The sequence below is a fragment of the Agelaius phoeniceus genome, chromosome 3, assembly GCF_051311805.1.
Source record: "Agelaius phoeniceus isolate bAgePho1 chromosome 3, bAgePho1.hap1, whole genome shotgun sequence".
Lineage (NCBI taxonomy): Eukaryota > Metazoa > Chordata > Aves > Passeriformes > Icteridae > Agelaius > Agelaius phoeniceus.
In genome coordinates this window covers 66,899,002-66,915,573 of record NC_135267.1, presented here as the reverse complement: position 1 = coordinate 66,915,573, position 16,572 = coordinate 66,899,002, and the positions used below count along the sequence as shown (strand labels likewise).

The window sequence follows — 16,572 nt, the reverse complement described above, 5'->3', positions numbered from 1 at the left end:
TTTATACACAGCCACTGTATGGTTGATTTTCTGGTCAGATTTAATTAACTTATGCTTGTCTCATCCACTTCTAAAAGAATGCAATCAATGCAAATGTTATTAGTGCTACTAGCACTAATATTCTTTCCAACTTAGAAATATAAATAATTATACAAATACATCTCTAAGTAAGCCCTTAAAAGCAAAATATGATATTGTCCCCATAAGACTTTGTCCATAGTACATTTATTATGGAAATTTATCAGTAGTACTACTGTTCACTCAGCTGTATCCTTGTCAAGTAAATAGTAGTAATATAGAAAATTTTATGGTCAGTTTTAAAAAATAATTTCAAATAAGCAATGTTCAAAAGTAAACTGAGAGCAAACTAGCACACATGGATTGAACATGCTGGAATGACTTCCATCCCTCCTCCCTTCCATCCCTCTATGTCTACTCCTAGTTTCTATTCTTACCGCAAGGAGAGCTGAGTGGGACAGAGGGTGATTCTGGAATCATTACAGCATTTTTCTCAGTATATCCAAGCCAATCCAAGCCTCATTCAGAGGCATCTTCATATGTCAGGCTGCAGACAGCATTGGTACAGAAACTGTATCTTGTACTGTGCAGCTTCCAGAAGGTCAGGTTGGACAGCTTGAAATTGTCACATTTTCAGATGTTCTTGTTTAATCCAGCTGTGTCCAGGAGATGACACCTGCGCTCACACTAAATTTTAAGAAATGTTCAGTCCAGTAAATTAAGATATTCATGTAATGAACACTGGGAAGAGAGACAAGAATAAAGGAAGATCAACTGCTTCAAAGTCACCCTTGAGGCAGAGATATTAAAGAAAAAATATCAAGTATGCTTAACTTACCTGCTCAAGTGAGAGAGAGTTATGCACACACTGTACCCTCTGATGAAAAAAAATCATGTCATGATTGCAGGTACCTGAAGTAAAGACACAAATTGTTGGAGGAATCTAAGGATATCTAAGTATCTTAAATGTCAGACAACTGCATGATTGAGCCAGAGGGGGAAAAAATTATAATGAATAAATGATGATAATAATGATGAGTGCACAAACACACAAGAAGAAATCACATGCTAAGTGTATCTCGAGATTAAGAAAGGGGCAGCAGTGCTACACCTATGCAAAATTTCAATAATGTAAAAACAATCTGAGCTTTTTCCCAGAACATGCAAGGTTTACAGTGCAAACTTATTTGGTTACATACTGGAGGACTGGGGGAAAAAAAGTGATATTTGTAAAAATTCCTTGGGTGGCCTAACAGGCTGGAATAACACTACAACAAACAAACCAACCACTTCCCCCTCCCAGACCCCACGGCAACAGCTGTGGGCACCAAGCATGAAAATAGCCAGAGCTAAAAGCTAACAATAGACCAGCTACAAGTTCAGATTGCCTAGAATAGAGTTCCATGGCTCAGAGTGCTTCATCCCAGAGCGTCAGAGAGAGGAGAAAAGCCATACTGCAAGACTCTGCAGAGCAAACCTCCACCACAGCAGTGAGATTTGGCTCTTTCATGGACAGACAAAGCCAAACTATAAGCAAATAAACCAGGCAATATTTCATACCACTTGTGGGTCATAAACCCAAAGTTAAGGTACAACCAGTGTCTGAAAAAGCTGGGATATAGAAGACAGATCTAGCAAAAGTGCAGGAGCTGAATGCAAAAGAGCTCGAACAGAGCATAGAAAAACATGCAAAACAGTATCATAAAGTATGCTTTAGGCTTTCCACAGTAGCTTCATTTCAATTGGTATTTCTTTCTCCCTATCCTTCTTGCATCAGGTTGCAGGAGCAGAAGGCCATCAAAGGGACAGGATTTTCATCTCCACCCCACAGTTATAGGGTTCTGTTTCTTAGGGGACAAAAACAATCTCCATGAAGGATCTTCCCATGCATGAAATGGGTTTGAAAACAAATAGTATCACAAGAGTAGCTGTTTAGAAGACTGTGTCCCCCTGATGGGATCTTCCTATGTTATCACACTTTTATTTCTTTGCAGCTCCAAGTAGTAAAATATAGAAAATTATATATATATAATCCCTATATATTTTTTTAGCATTGTTCATACTGTTCAAGGTACTCTTAGTCACTCCACACATCTTGGCAAAATATGCTGGAATATAGAGATAGTCATCTTTTACTGCTTGGTTGTGACCATTAGCCAAGTGCATTAGGCAGGCTACCTGAAGTAATTTTCTTTCACTGCTGCATTATTAAAAGCAAAGAGTGTTACACTGAGTGATAAAATTAGTTTAGGAGCATAACTTCACCCAGATAAGAATTTTGCAAAGCTCTAAAGAGCCTTGACTCCTATATTTTTAGTGATACATTTAATTTATCACTCTCCATGCTTCATGAACTACCAGTATTGCCTTCAGAGTCCTTCTGAGAAACAACATCCCATGAGCAGTAAAACAGTAAAATGCATTGCATCTCCCCCTGGGCTCCAGGGGAAGCAGATTGCTTGCATCAGAATTATTTCAGAGATGTTATACTTTCCATTCATGTACAACGTTATTCACATGAACTACCTAAAACCAACTTTTCTTTGGTGACATTTTTCTCTTGTATCACAGGCAGAAGAATATAAATTTATGCAGGAATAAAATGAATGCAGCTCATTTACATCAGTAAATTGGGGTTGGTGGATTACATTTTGTGTTCACATGAAAAAGTATTACTAGATATATTACAAATTTTCCACACACTAATGGTGATGATCTTCAAAAGGTTTGTTTTTTTTTTAAACAAGGAATATTTCTGAAGGAAGCTATTGGCATTTACATTGACAAAGCAATTTTTAAATTATCATTAATAGGACGATATTTTAAAGAAAGTTTAAAGGATGTTTTTAATAAGGGAATTATAGTTTTAAAGCAGACTAATCTTAGTTCTTTGAAAACTATTTAGATGTTAATTTAAAATGCTGGTTTGTCTGTTTTGGGACAAGATTAACATATTTGAAGTGTTGATTTACAACACTTTAGGCACAAATCAAAATAAAATATTGTCGTACTGTATTCAACTAAACCCAAATCTTCATCACTTAATTGCTGTTAAAAAAGTTGAAAAAGTTAGACAATCCTTTCTGAATAGAGAAAGACAATGTTCAAGAAGTTATGCAGGAAAAGATGACTGCTGTTAATTCTCAGACAGAAACCTGTTTTGACATGACATCTGGTGGAATAGAGTTTCTAATTAGAAGAAGTCCAAGTGAATGTCAGAGTCAACTAATTATTTCATCAGCCAATTAGGGGAACCAGTGATTTCACCAAGATTACAAAATCAATGAAGGGGGAGTGAAAACATTTTGATTTAAAGTGTTTCTAACATTAATTGAAAGGCACATTTGTCACTGGCTCCGTATTGTTAAGCAGCCCTTTGTGGTTCCCTTCACTCTCTGTATCAGCAGAGTTCAGCCCCAGTTGGGCTTCTCTGAATGAGCAGGTACCAGAGGCTTTCTGCTACTCACAGTATTCCTGTCCTCCTTGGCATTAACTGCGTATGCTAAACTCCAGGGTTTTTCTTGCCAGATGCTCATCTAGCACAACAAAAGAGAAATAGAGGGATTTTTTTTGTCTGAGCTGAAAATTGAGGGAAAGAAAAATTAGCAAGGCTGCCTTTTGCCTTGAATTCCCACTTCAGTGAGCACGACAAGAAGATGAACACAGAGCAGGAAGTCAGAAGCCACATCTTTTGGACCAAGACTGATGCTTTGCAGCACTGCTACAAGGCTCAATACAGCTTTATTTGCGCAGGGTTAATTCTCTACGCACAAGCAAATCCTCTGATGTGTTGAACTCATGGTCCTTAGATACAAGTTCCCCATCTCCTCTCCCTATCAGCTTTTGATTCCTTGAATACTAGCACTCTTTATTACAATAAATCAAGTTACTGAAGCAGGAAATCAGATGGCAACCACACACCTTCTATTAGCTTTAGAGTCCAGCAATTAAAAATGTCCATCCCAGATGTCCCAGACAAGCATCTCTCTAAGCTCTCACTGCCCTTAGCCCCCCTGCTCCTATGACAGCATGCAGTTACACAATTCCTGTGGGTTAGCTCAGTGCTATATATAGAGGCTTCACCAGACTGCCAAGACTTGAGCTTATGTCCAGGCTTCTCAGAGGTGGGTCCATTTGTCATGTGACCTTTTTTCCCAACATTCCAATAGCAGCTCCCAGCTACCAGCAGAATATTCACATATCTTCCCACAGCGGGGACATGTGCAGTAGGGATGATGCACAACCACCCCCTGTGTTCATCTATTTTGATACACTGGAAGGGTCATGATCCAATGGGAGTGATAATGCCTGAAAATATAACAGCAGGCTGTGAATGTCAAGCACATGTCCCCCAAACTCCCTTATGACAGTTCTGAGACTTGTGACTCAAATCCACTCACAATTCAGAAGAGCATGTAATATCAAGATTTGTAAATTTGTAGATAGTCAGTTTTAAAAAGTCTGTAATTTCTTTTGAATAAGGCCAAAAGTTTGGGCACTTATCTAGGACTTTACCAAATTTCTCCAAGGGTAGGCATACCTTCTGCTTTGACTCATTTGACTTGTAATTTCCAGGATTTTCCGTAACTTCATTTTCACTTAGAATGTGAGCTTTATTCTCATCTAGTTTTGATATTATGAATTCAAAATAAACTCTTAGAAGCAAAGTTTGAGTTAGGGATAAAGACTATAAAATAGAGAAATAGAAATTAAATTGGAAAAATTGATCACTAAAAAGTAAAAAAAAAACAGCTGTGAAATTCTATCATACATTTTCCGTTAAAATCAATTTTTATTTAAACTAATCCTATTTCCCATTAATAGAAGTGGTTTTTTTATCAACCGCCTTGTATTGGAGATAGCATCCAGACAGTAAAAGTATTTCTTCCTATTGGAAAGCAAGTGCAGCCCTAGAGAGCATCACAAGCCTGTAACTGCTAGAGAGTGCACTGTTGGGGTCCTCTGCACTACTCTGGGTCTGCTGTGCCATGCATGTAAAGTTTAGGTGATGTTGCCAGGCTAACATCATTAAGAGGCTAGACAAAAAAACAAAAAAAAACAACAACAAAAAAACCCAAACAAAAAAACCCAAACAAAACAAAACAAAACAAAAAACCAACCAACCAACCAACCAACCAAAAAAGACCCACAAACAGACAAAAAAATAAAACCAAAACCAAAAAAACCACCCATCTCTAGGAGCTGACTTGTGTACCTTTTGCATGTGTAAAGGATAAATGGACCCCTGGTGCTGCTTCTCTCTTCACTGATGAGACCTCTTAAGTACACTATTACAGCTTGGATCTCTAAGTTACACTGAATTAGCATCCACCTCATACAGGTGGGTAAATATTCTAATTTATGTTTGCACGTTGACTTCACATGAATGAGTGACAAAAATCTGCTGAATCCGAGTGACAAAAATGATAATATTTTCAATGTGAGGAGCAAATGTTTAGTTACAGAAAAGTTGTTTTCTTATCTTGCAGAATGTGTGCTCCCATCTCCCTGTTGCAAATCTTCTTACCCACTCAAGAAAAAAGAAGGATACCATGACAAGGAGCAAGACCTTCACCTTTGACTTATGAACAAATGGCAAATGCAGACACAGGCATTTTTCCAGATGGATGCCAGTGGTAGAATTTGACTGATGCATTGCTCATGACTGCCCCACCATTGACTGAAGGCTCAGAGAGCAGGCACTCAAAGTACAGAGGGACTTTTAAAGTGGATTCTGAACTCTGCCCTTTCAAAATTGCTCAGTTTATTTTCTAAAATGTCTATAAAGCTCATGATAAGTGACTCATATTAAAATCTGGTGCTGGTGTTTTTTTGCTACTGCAGTACATATTAGAACCTCAATCATTGCCATTGGCAAGTCTTTATTGCTTTTTTTTTTTATTAAAGAGAGGACAAAACTGTGAATGATTTTAAGTGAATCCTTTTTAATGGTAAGACTTCTTACATATCACATAATAAAATGCTTAGGTACGCCCTACTGAAGAGAGCAAAGCTGTAACAAAGTTAATTTTATTGGCTTACACTTGGCTGCATCATCACATAGACTGGTGGATTTCAATCTACACCCAAGGGACCCCTGGGAGCTTCATGACCTTCTTTCACAAGAACCATATGGTTTCGGCACAGCATTCCATAAATCTAATGGAAATATATTGACAGCTGTAAATTAAGTCTCATTGCATTAGGCAGTGCTGCAAAAGCAGTAGTTTAAAGCATCAAATGATTGTAATCAATGATCCTAACATTGAACACTGAGTACAACCCAGTTTGCTGTGCTGTGGGGATCAGTGCTGCACAAGTCACTTTGTATTTTTCTGACAAAACAATCAATATTGACACAGCTTAATGAAAATAAAGGGAGTGGATACATCTGTCGTTTGCCTCTTTTCCACAAATGAATGCCTTGTGATTCTGGGCTGGGCTGGTATGGTCTTCTGCCTAAGAGATAAAAAAATAAATTTTAAAAATATGGATGAATTCAAGGAAGGGCAGACCAGGTTATCATCACCAGAGTACTGAGCACTAATAAATAAAAATTGTGGTATACACAGAAAACCTTCCCATCACTCTCCAGTATCCACCATCTTTTTAGTATTTTTACAGCTCTACTTGTACTTTTTTCATTTTGGTTTTGCTCAGAAAACGCACAAAACAAATTTAAAATAAGAATTTTATTTTTTTTTTGCATTGATGCTCAACTCTCAGTAAAGTAAGAAAATAAAAGATTTTTGCAACTCTGGATGTAATTTTCTGTGTATTTTCATAGCTTGCCACAGTCTTATTTCACTGAGCTTAAGGCCAGAAGGGGTCTTATATCTAGGATTGCTTCTTATGGACCACTAAATTTCATCCATTTCTTCCTCCATTGAACATGTCACTTTGTGTCTTTAAGTGTGTATTTTATGTATTTCAGAAAGGCAATTACTGTTGATTTTAAGACATAAAAGCGACCATCCAGCAGGGGATTTTTTTCTAATTCTTAAGCATCTTCACCATTAAGTTATGGTGAAGATGCTTAAGAATTTTCTCCTCCCTAAATTTCTGAACAGGAGCCAAGGAGCAGCTCTTAGCTATTCTGTTTCTTTATAGACACTAAAGAACCTTTTGATACTCAGTGTCCACTTAATCAAATTACTTTGGCTTTATTGATAAGCTAAGCAAATTCACACGGTCCAGTCCTTTCCCTCTCCTGCCTTAGCCTTCCACACACCCTCCCCAGGGCTGCAAAGCCAGCACAGGCAACCAGACCAGCTCTTCTTGTCGCCTTCTGTCCCTCAGCTGCTTTCTCTTTTCTGCCCACACGGTATTTATGCACCTGAGTCGTGAATTAGTCTAAAATACCCTGGTCCAAAAGAAAGAAAAGAATCAAGGGAGGAAACAATGCAGATCTGGACAGGGTAGGCTTGCGCTTTTTAGGCAGTGCTCTGCTTGTGCCAGCTTCATGTGCTTGTGCAATGGTGAGATAAAGCACTCTGTTCAGCTCATCAGTCTTTTTTTTTTTTCAAAATTCTCATCTCAGATATTTCAAAATCACTCTTCAAGTACGGACTCAGGAGGTAAAGGTCATCTAAGAGTATCAATCCTGCTGGTGGCACTTGCCAAAGCAAAACCACCTGCCAACTGGTATTCATTATTCTCATATTCATTATTTTCCTTGTTTCATGGCCACAGTTCTCATTCACCTTTTCCACAGTACTGGACAAGGACTCAGGTGGAACAGCTTTCACATTATAATGCTTAAATAGTTTTCAAGGTTATCTGTCTTCCAAGATACAGTTCCCTCCAGCAATGGCATCCTAAATTACTTAGAAAACATGAGCACATCTCCTATAAAGTGAAATGTATGTTCATAATTCTCAAATAGCATGATTTCATATGTGTGTACGTGTACAAAGATTAGCCCCACTTTCACAGATGTTGTTTAATGCAATTGACAAAGGGAATAGTTTCTTGCCTGGATATATATTTTTTGAAATATTCCATCTTCCTTTTAATCATTTTCATGTGCAGAAATGAAAGATTAAATGTTAGGAAAATTAAATTAAATGTTAGAAAGCTAGATTTCTTTCATGGAGAAATCATTGCATCACATGTGAATATGAAAAATATTTCTTTCCCCTCACATTTTATTGCTTCTCTGCTTTTTGAAAGCTATTTTTCATGTGTTTGAATGATGAATTTTCCCTACTGCACATGGAAAGCAATCTGCAGATAATATTTTCACAGCAAATATCCATACCATCCTTGAAACTGTACATACTGCCTTTTTAGAAATGAAGAGTACAACTGTTGTGGACAGCCTTGGAAAGAAACTGCCAAGAAGCCTTATGGACCAGCACAACACCACCACAAGAGCAAGGGTGGAGATAAAGGGCAGTGTCTCCCACCTCTGCAGCTGTATCAGGCACTCAAACACACTGATGAAGAAACCAAAGTGTCTGCTTTGTGCTCCACTTCCACAGAGAATGAAAGGAAACAAAAAGAGCAGTGTCATTACATGAGAAATGACAACTCTTCCTCTTTTAATTAATATTGAAATACCATTGAATCAAGGTAATTATAGATCTCTAGAGTTTATGATTTGGCTTTTTAGTGGGATTGTGTTTCATTTCTTCCTCACACTACTCTATAACAAGTGAAATTTCTTATTAATCTCTCTTATTATTCAGGTTTATAGGACTCCTAAGTAGACATTAGCTGATTAAAAGGTCTTTTGGTGGTCCTAATTTCTATACATGGAAGCTTTTTAAAAAGCAAACTTGTGCCTAAAGGTTATGTAAAATAATCTAGTATAAGTCACTGAAAGTAACATCTTTATGGGGGTTTGCAATGATTTTTTTTAGTCTTACAATAAAGCTCAGAGAGGCAATCAAGTGTTATGCATGATTTACATGAAAAGGTGATGTCTGTTGGTGTTACTTGCAACAATGTTTAAAAAAAACCCCACAAATGAAGCCAGGATAGGAAAAGTTTCATTAAAGCACCCGGGTTGTCTGGGCAAAAGGAAAATGCTCCATGAAGAAGAAGAACTGAACTACTACTGGTAAGAACTGAACTATTCCTCCTATTGCACCCTGCAAAGGTGTTGCCAGCAAGAGAATTGGCTTTTCTTGGAAGTGACATCAGAACCATCTTACCATTCCGTCCAAATAAGGATACCCTTTTTGTACACAGGAGTAGAAACTGCTTCTTCTTGATAAGAGAAATCTTTCCCTCTTCAGGGCTAAAAGGAAATTTTATCAGTATGGGATTTAAGACAAAAAGCAGATGAAAAGCACTGGTACAACTATGTGAGGATTTCATACTGCTTCCTATAGAAGTAATAATGAAACAGGATTTGTAGAGAGAAAGTATCTTTTCTTTAGGCAAATCAATAACAAGCAGGAAAAAAGATAAGAATGAGACCTTTCTTATCTAAAGAGTTTATTAAACTCTAGAGTTTATTATCTAGTGCCTCTCTGCAAATTTTCCTTGTTTCTTTTTTTCCTCCAACATCCTCCTACATCCCATCCACATGGAAGCAAATTCCACAGAGCCTCAAAATCAATGATGAAATCATGAAGAGATACACTGAAGTCTCTCATAGTAACACACTGTCAACACCAAACTTTTTCAGGGATTAACATTTTGTGGCTCATTGGCTTCAGAATAGAGGGGTGGATGAATGTTCTGTTGTGGTAAAAAGACTTCCCAAAGCTTTATCATATTCTGTAAACATAGTTTCACATTGCTCCTTCTCATATAATGACAGGAGACAGAGAAAAAAGAAATGAGGTCCAGTTGTTTTCTTATGGATCATAGCATTAATTTGAAATTAGGAAACAATTTTCATAAAAGACAGTTATATACTAAATGGAGCAAATAATGACTAGCCCGAAGACTGGAAATGTATCTATGCAGAGTAGGGCTTGCTGTCTCCATTAACCACCATTATATGAAAACAAATTCCTGTAATACTTTCAGTGTAGCCGTGCAGTTTCAAAACAATGTGCATAAAAAAGATTGCTTTTATGTGAAGCAACTCTGCCAATCTCCCAGACTGCAGATACATCAATAATGTGCCTTGCCTCCTGGCATGCTCTGCAGTTTGCAGCCTGGGATAGAAGTTACCACATTCTCACACAACTCTTCTCATTTGGGACATGAAGCAAGACATGCAATTAACTTCCAGGAGAAGGATTTTCAACTAAAGATTAATTACTGGGAGTACTGAAGTCCACTCTTCTAATTGCCATTAGGCATTAGGAATGTTCTGAACATAAGAATGTTAGACCAACAGTGTCTTTTCAGTGGAAGTTTTATATTTGAATGTCTTTGACTTGGATTAGCTGGATAATTCTGCAAACATTTTACATATAACAGGTTTTATACACATAATCCCAACCTAGTGTGATGTATACACGCATCTCAGGCTATAGGTTTCTTTGTAAGAAAATCATTGTATCAAAATACCCAATCAAATGTCATTTCAGCACTTCATGAATTATGCATTTCTCTGTTTCATAGGTAGATACACAGATAAATACTAGAATTAAGCCAGTCAAGGGAGGTGATTGTCCCACTCTGTTCTGCAATGCTGCGGGCACCACAAAGTAAGAAAGACATGAAGCCATTAGAGAGCATCCAAAGGAGGTCAGTGAAAATCGGGAAGGGCTGGAGGTGAAGCCACATGAGGAGCAGTTGAGGTCACTTGGTCTGTTCAGCCTGGAGGAGACTGAGGGGAGAGCTCATCAAAGTCTGCAACTTCCTTGTGAGGGGAAGAGCTGGGGCAGGTACAGATTTCTTCCCTTTGGTGACCAGCGACAGGACGTGAGGGAATGGCCTGAAGTTGTGTCAGGGGAGGTTTAGGTTGGATATCAGGAAAGGGTTCTTCACCCAGAGGATGCTTGGGCAGTGGAACAGGCTCCCCAGGTCACAGCACCAGCCTGACAGAACTCAAGGAGAGTTTGGAAAATGCTCCCAAGACACTTGCTCTAGGTGCTACCCTGTACAGGTCCAGGAGTTGGACTTTGGTGATCCTGATGGATCGGAGCCTTCTAGCTCAAAATATTCTGTAATTCTATGATTCTAAGTATTTTTGACACAACACAACTCTGCTCATATAATTTTTTTTTTTTTCAAAGCCACATTGAACTACTGGGAGATCAACAGCACATCTGCAGAAAGAAGTTATGGTGGCATAGATGAAAACAAAAATGTGAGTGTCAATTAGAAAACTCTGAAATGGAATATGAAAGTTATCAGTCATCTAACATGTATCCAAAATTTGCCAACTAGTCTGTAATTCCGTAATCACAATTTAGAAGGTAAGAAAATAAACTTTGCATATTAAAAAAGAGTGAAAGAGAATGAAAAGGTTTGAACTGCAAAATAACAAAGAATCAGCTAGAGGAAGTAATTATTCACCTTTCACAAAGATGACTTTACAGAGCTACTAGGTGTCTGGTACAAGTAAATACAGAATTGCTGAATTTTGTTTCAATGACTGCTTGTGCCCTCTGCTTTTGCTTTCTGCCATTTTCAGTACAGGAGGTCAAAATCCATGGAAGGTGTCCCTTAGCACAGCCTATACACTATGAAGCAACATGAAGCAAACTATTGCCATAAAATCAAATAAGAATGGAAAGCAACAGCTAAAAGCCAGCGAAAGGGGAAGCTCTGTGGTACACTGTGTTTCACTGAACATTTCAATATATACTCTGAAAGCATTGGACTTTTTCAGCAGCACTTGTGAAACCAAGTGCTCTTTTCAGGTGAATTATTTTATATGATAAGAAATGCTCTAATAACTTGTGTGCTTAAACAAGGTTGGAAGCGTGACCTGCTGTGTGCATAGAGCTGGATAATGTCACTGACAGAGACAGATGTGGATAAAACTCTGCCAAAAGTCATCCTGAAGAAACTGGGACACACAAGAAAATTTTTGATAAGGAGAATTATTTCAGAGAAAAAGAATATATATATATATATATATATATATATATATATATATATATATATATATATATGCTATGATGCAAATATGCAAATAACGCATTAATTTCTATCCTCCCACAGGCTTGGATAGGGTTAGTAACGTGTACCCAAGCATTTCAGGCAGTTGCTGGCATTACATGGTGCTAGCTGATGCTAGGGGAGGGATGTTGTAACTGAAGGGTTTGAGTTTCTAAGTTACACAGTTAAAGCCCAAAATTCAGGGACTGAAATCAGAATTGGACCCCTCTGTCCTACATGTATACACTACTGTAGTTCCAAATACCAGTTCATGCATGACTTCTTAACACTTTGTTCAGCAGTGTAACAATTCTGTATTTACTTGCTAACAACCTACGATCTCAGAAGACTGTGCCTGCCATTTTTCATGCTTGCAGTAGTTCCATTGTCACTGTAAGCACATACATGTTTTTAGTTGCTATCAAAACTTTTGCTACTGGAAATTATCTCTTCACTAAAGTATGTGCTTTATCCACTTGCCCTCCTTGCAAGTGCCAAATATACATAAGTTGGGCCAATATACATAAATTGTTGGGCCGATATACATAAATTCAAATCTTAAAAAAACCCCTGAAAAATGAAAAACCAGCACAGCTTTCTTAAAAGCCAGAGATAGAACCTGAGAGAAAGAAAAGTGCCACACTTCTCTCTGCTCCCTTGCAAAGCTTTCCTCTAGAACATAATCTAGCATAGAGCAGCTTGAGTTTGCACCTTGATAAAGACTTGCTGTACCCATTTCAGCTGCAGGCACTGCAGCCCTCCCTAGCAGAGCTCCACAGCTCCCTTTGGGCAGTAACATCCTGGCACATGGTCTTGGTACTGGGGTACAAAGGTCTGCAAATGGGAATGGATAAAAAGATGAATTCTAAGGCATTCAGCAGTAAATAGTGAATTACTAGGTTAAGGTAGTGATGTAAATGGACTTTGGATTAAATTTCAGATTTTTATGCAGGATGAACCTAAAAGTGACACAGATTTTTAAAAATTACAATTTCTTAAGTTGTTTTGAAAGTGGCCTTAATGGAGATTTCCCATGGTTACTTCTGCCAGCAGGATTGCAGTCTGCTTAGAGTAGGAGGCCTAAACAGAGGGAAGTTAGAAATAACATAATCAGTTGTTTATCAGAACTAGGAACCAGTGTAAGTCTGATAGGCCTACTGTCAGAATTGCTGTGCTTGGGAATTCAACAGCAGTTTTGTGCCTATGAATGATTACTGTAAAGAATTATTCAAACAGCTCTTCACTCTCACTTGGCTTTGATGCGATAAACCACAGTCTGAATATGAACAGATTTCAAATAAAACCAAAATGAAGACAAAAAGCTGACATACTGGGATGAGGCAGTTTCCAATAACCAAGACCTGGACAAAAGAGACACCCTTTGCTGCTGCAACAGTCCCTCAGCTCCCTGCAAACATCTGACAGAAAACAAATAGACACCTCTGGGTGGCCTCACCAGAAAACAGTGTGGAATCAATATGCCATGAGTTAGACACAACTGCTAAAATGAGCAAGCTTCCTGACAAGAACCATTTCTTTTCAGCAGACCCTGAGTCCCTGAGGTAGCTAGGAGCTATGGGGAGGCTGTGGCAGTCACGCTAAACCACATTTCTTTTCCTCTGTTATAGCCTGATTCCCTGGGTTGCTGGAGCATGTCCCACTGAGAGGTAGGAGCAAAACTTGCAATTGGATTCTGTATTTGGCAGGTTGCCAAGGCAGAGAGCTGTGAACTACTCACAGGGAGCCTTGCTTTCTGAGAGATATTCAAATACTCTTGAATTTTCCTTTTTCTCCATCCCCTTATGGTATTTGAGAACATCAATGTTCTACAGGATTAGTACTGGTAATCTTACCTGAAGTCTTATCAGGTTTCTACAAGACCTATCAGGATTTTAAGTGTCAATTTTTGTTCCAAAGGTAACTTAATCTTTGACATATTTAGATGGTAAAAATAATTAATTATTTTTAATACCTATGGATAAATAGATAAATCCCATTCAGTCACAAGCAGACCTTTCTTGTTTCTTCTTTTTTTTTTTTAATTTTCACAAGCATTTAAAGTGACAGGTGATTAACCAGTGACCAAAGTGATAATACACCATGAACCCTCTGCAACTAAACAGAAATTCTTTGCCTTAAGTTCTAAAAAAGTCTGGTTTTTTATTTAAATCAGATGGCAAGGAGACAGGGTCCAGTGGGACGTATAATTTGTCAAATATCTTAACAGCAATAAATACTGCCTCTTACAGAAATAGCCTTTTAACACAAATAAATGTGTCACAGAAAAGCTCAGAGATGAAGCTTCCCAGCAAACCTCTTTGACCTTAGACCCCTGATCTACAAAGGTACTACTGCTGTGAACAAAAGCTAATGCCCAAGGGCTGCCCCAGGAGTGGCCACTTCAGTAGGAGGAAAAGAAAAGGCACTAGAGGAGGGCTGTACCCTTTAGAGAAGATAGCCCAGCAGCTGCTGCTCTGCCACCAGCATGGTGATGATGATGTGCCCGCAGTCTGACATGACTCCTCACCCTCACACAGGGGTCATGCCAGCAGAGAGGAGCACACTCAGCTTGTTTCTGCCAGCCCACCACTATGGTGGGTCACTCTGGAGCCTCTGACAAGAGTTTTTTGGTAGTTTGTTTACAAAATGAAGGAAAACCTCTGCCTTGTCTGCTGTTTCCAAAGGCAACACTTCCAAGCAGTCTCCAAGTAACACAGAGAGGAGATGACTTGGTCCCTTTACTGCTCTTTCCCTTTTCCTCTGACCACTGTCATCTTGCTACATTATTTCTAGTTTCTAGGGCTTGAGTTCTTCCACACTCTTCCATTTCTTACCTTTCCCCAAATAAACTGGGTTATATTTCATGCTCCCATTAAACCACTGGATATGCTTAGCATGGACATAGTCAGCCAGAGACATAGCTGAATTTCTTCAAGGCAAGAAAGATTAATTCTAGCCTCAAGGACTTTGTATTTACAGGTGTAAACTTTAGTGAAAGCACTAATTCAAATAAGGCCTGATTGTTTTATTTCCATGGTTTGGATAAATTTCTGATCTAAAGAAAAGACACCAAGGCACACACAGTATTCCTTTTTATCATCAACTATCATTGTGATCTAGCCTTTATTTTTGGAGTTGGGATTTTTTGGAGTTTTGGGCTTTTTCTTTGCTTGCTTTTTTACAGTGAGTAATCATGCCCATCAATTCACTAGTGTAGTCAAGACTAAATGGCATTGGAGAGCATAATCACTGGCTTTTGTTGATAGTCTATTCAAAAAAAAACCCATCCTGTCAGGTAAACTATATTCACACAAGTGAGAGTGCTCCAGTTCTGTTGCTGCAATGTTGAGTGCAACTATATTAACTATCCTGTATTTCCCTTGGTTGAATTAACTACAGGAATATTTACCACATTTCTCATGCCCAGAAACAGTTGGGATGCTGTGGGCAGTGTCATACCTCTTCTTTCTCTGGATTCACCACTTTAGATGGTAAATAAATGGAACTGCAAGTGACAGGGATTGCTGTTGGGGACCATCAGACAAACACAAAACATGAACTGAGGTTCAATAAATGGCAATGACACGAACAAAAGAACAAAAAAAAAGAAAAAACGCCAAAACAACAACAACAAAAACCCACAATGAAAGCCACCATAAATGTTAGAAGAGTATTCAGCTTGCAAAACCAGAAGGAGGAAGTTTAGGAGTTAAGCTAGACTGTGCAGGACTCTTTGTCCCTTGTGCATTTGCACTGTGATGTAGCTTTAATTAAATTACCATATTTTATTGTTTCCTGTCTCATTCAATGAGCAAGGAGTTAGTCTGCACATATCATTGCTATTCATAGTATAGCCTCTGGACTTATTCTCCATACATCAGTTAAGTCTAGACTGACTAGAGAAATTATTAATTTCTGTATGGACACCTTTTGCAGTTTAAACAGGCTGTTTAAAATGTATCACAATCATGGATAAATATTATGTTTGTGAGAGTAGGCATCACATCTATTCTACAGGTAGGTAAAGGAGCCATAAAGAAATTAACACTAATTCTATTTTATTTTAATCCATTCAAATTATTTTATCTACATGTATCAGAAAATTTATTTCTAATTCTACATAGCTTGCAATTTTTTTTTTAATATTAAAAACCCATTAGCAATGCATTTCTTGTACACATTTTTCCAGACTGAAAATTGTGAGAAAAAACCAGAACTGTTATCACATTGCATCATACTGACACCTGTGTATGTCATCAGCAAGGTAGGACACATCAGATGTCCTTCACAGACCTGTGTCTCTGCACCTGGCAGAGTACCTTACATGAACAGCAAGTTATCTTTCTCTGCTTGGGCCTGCATTAGAGGAGACTGGAAAACTTCATCATCAGGGCTTTCCACATGAAACTGTCTGAAGTGCTTTATAAATATGGATGAGTTTCTCTTGTGAAATTAGGCAGTGTGAGTCACCCCATTCCTTAGCCAAGTAACTGAAATGCAGAGACGTGGATTTTAAACTCCCCAAATTATTGGAAGTGC

At 38.2% G+C, this 16,572-nt stretch overlaps 1 long non-coding RNA gene across 1 annotated transcript in view; it reads left to right on the top strand.

Annotated features, from left to right (window-relative positions):
- Nucleotides 1-6,628, top strand: part of LOC143693715 (uncharacterized) — a 56,299-nt gene extending 49,671 nt beyond the window's left edge. Inside the window, exon 5 of the long non-coding RNA XR_013181653.1 lies at nucleotides 5,508-6,628. This is a non-coding gene — a long non-coding RNA (uncharacterized LOC143693715). The remainder of the gene's footprint in view (nucleotides 1-5,507) is intronic.
- The last annotated feature ends 9,944 nt before the right edge of the window (nucleotides 6,629-16,572 follow it).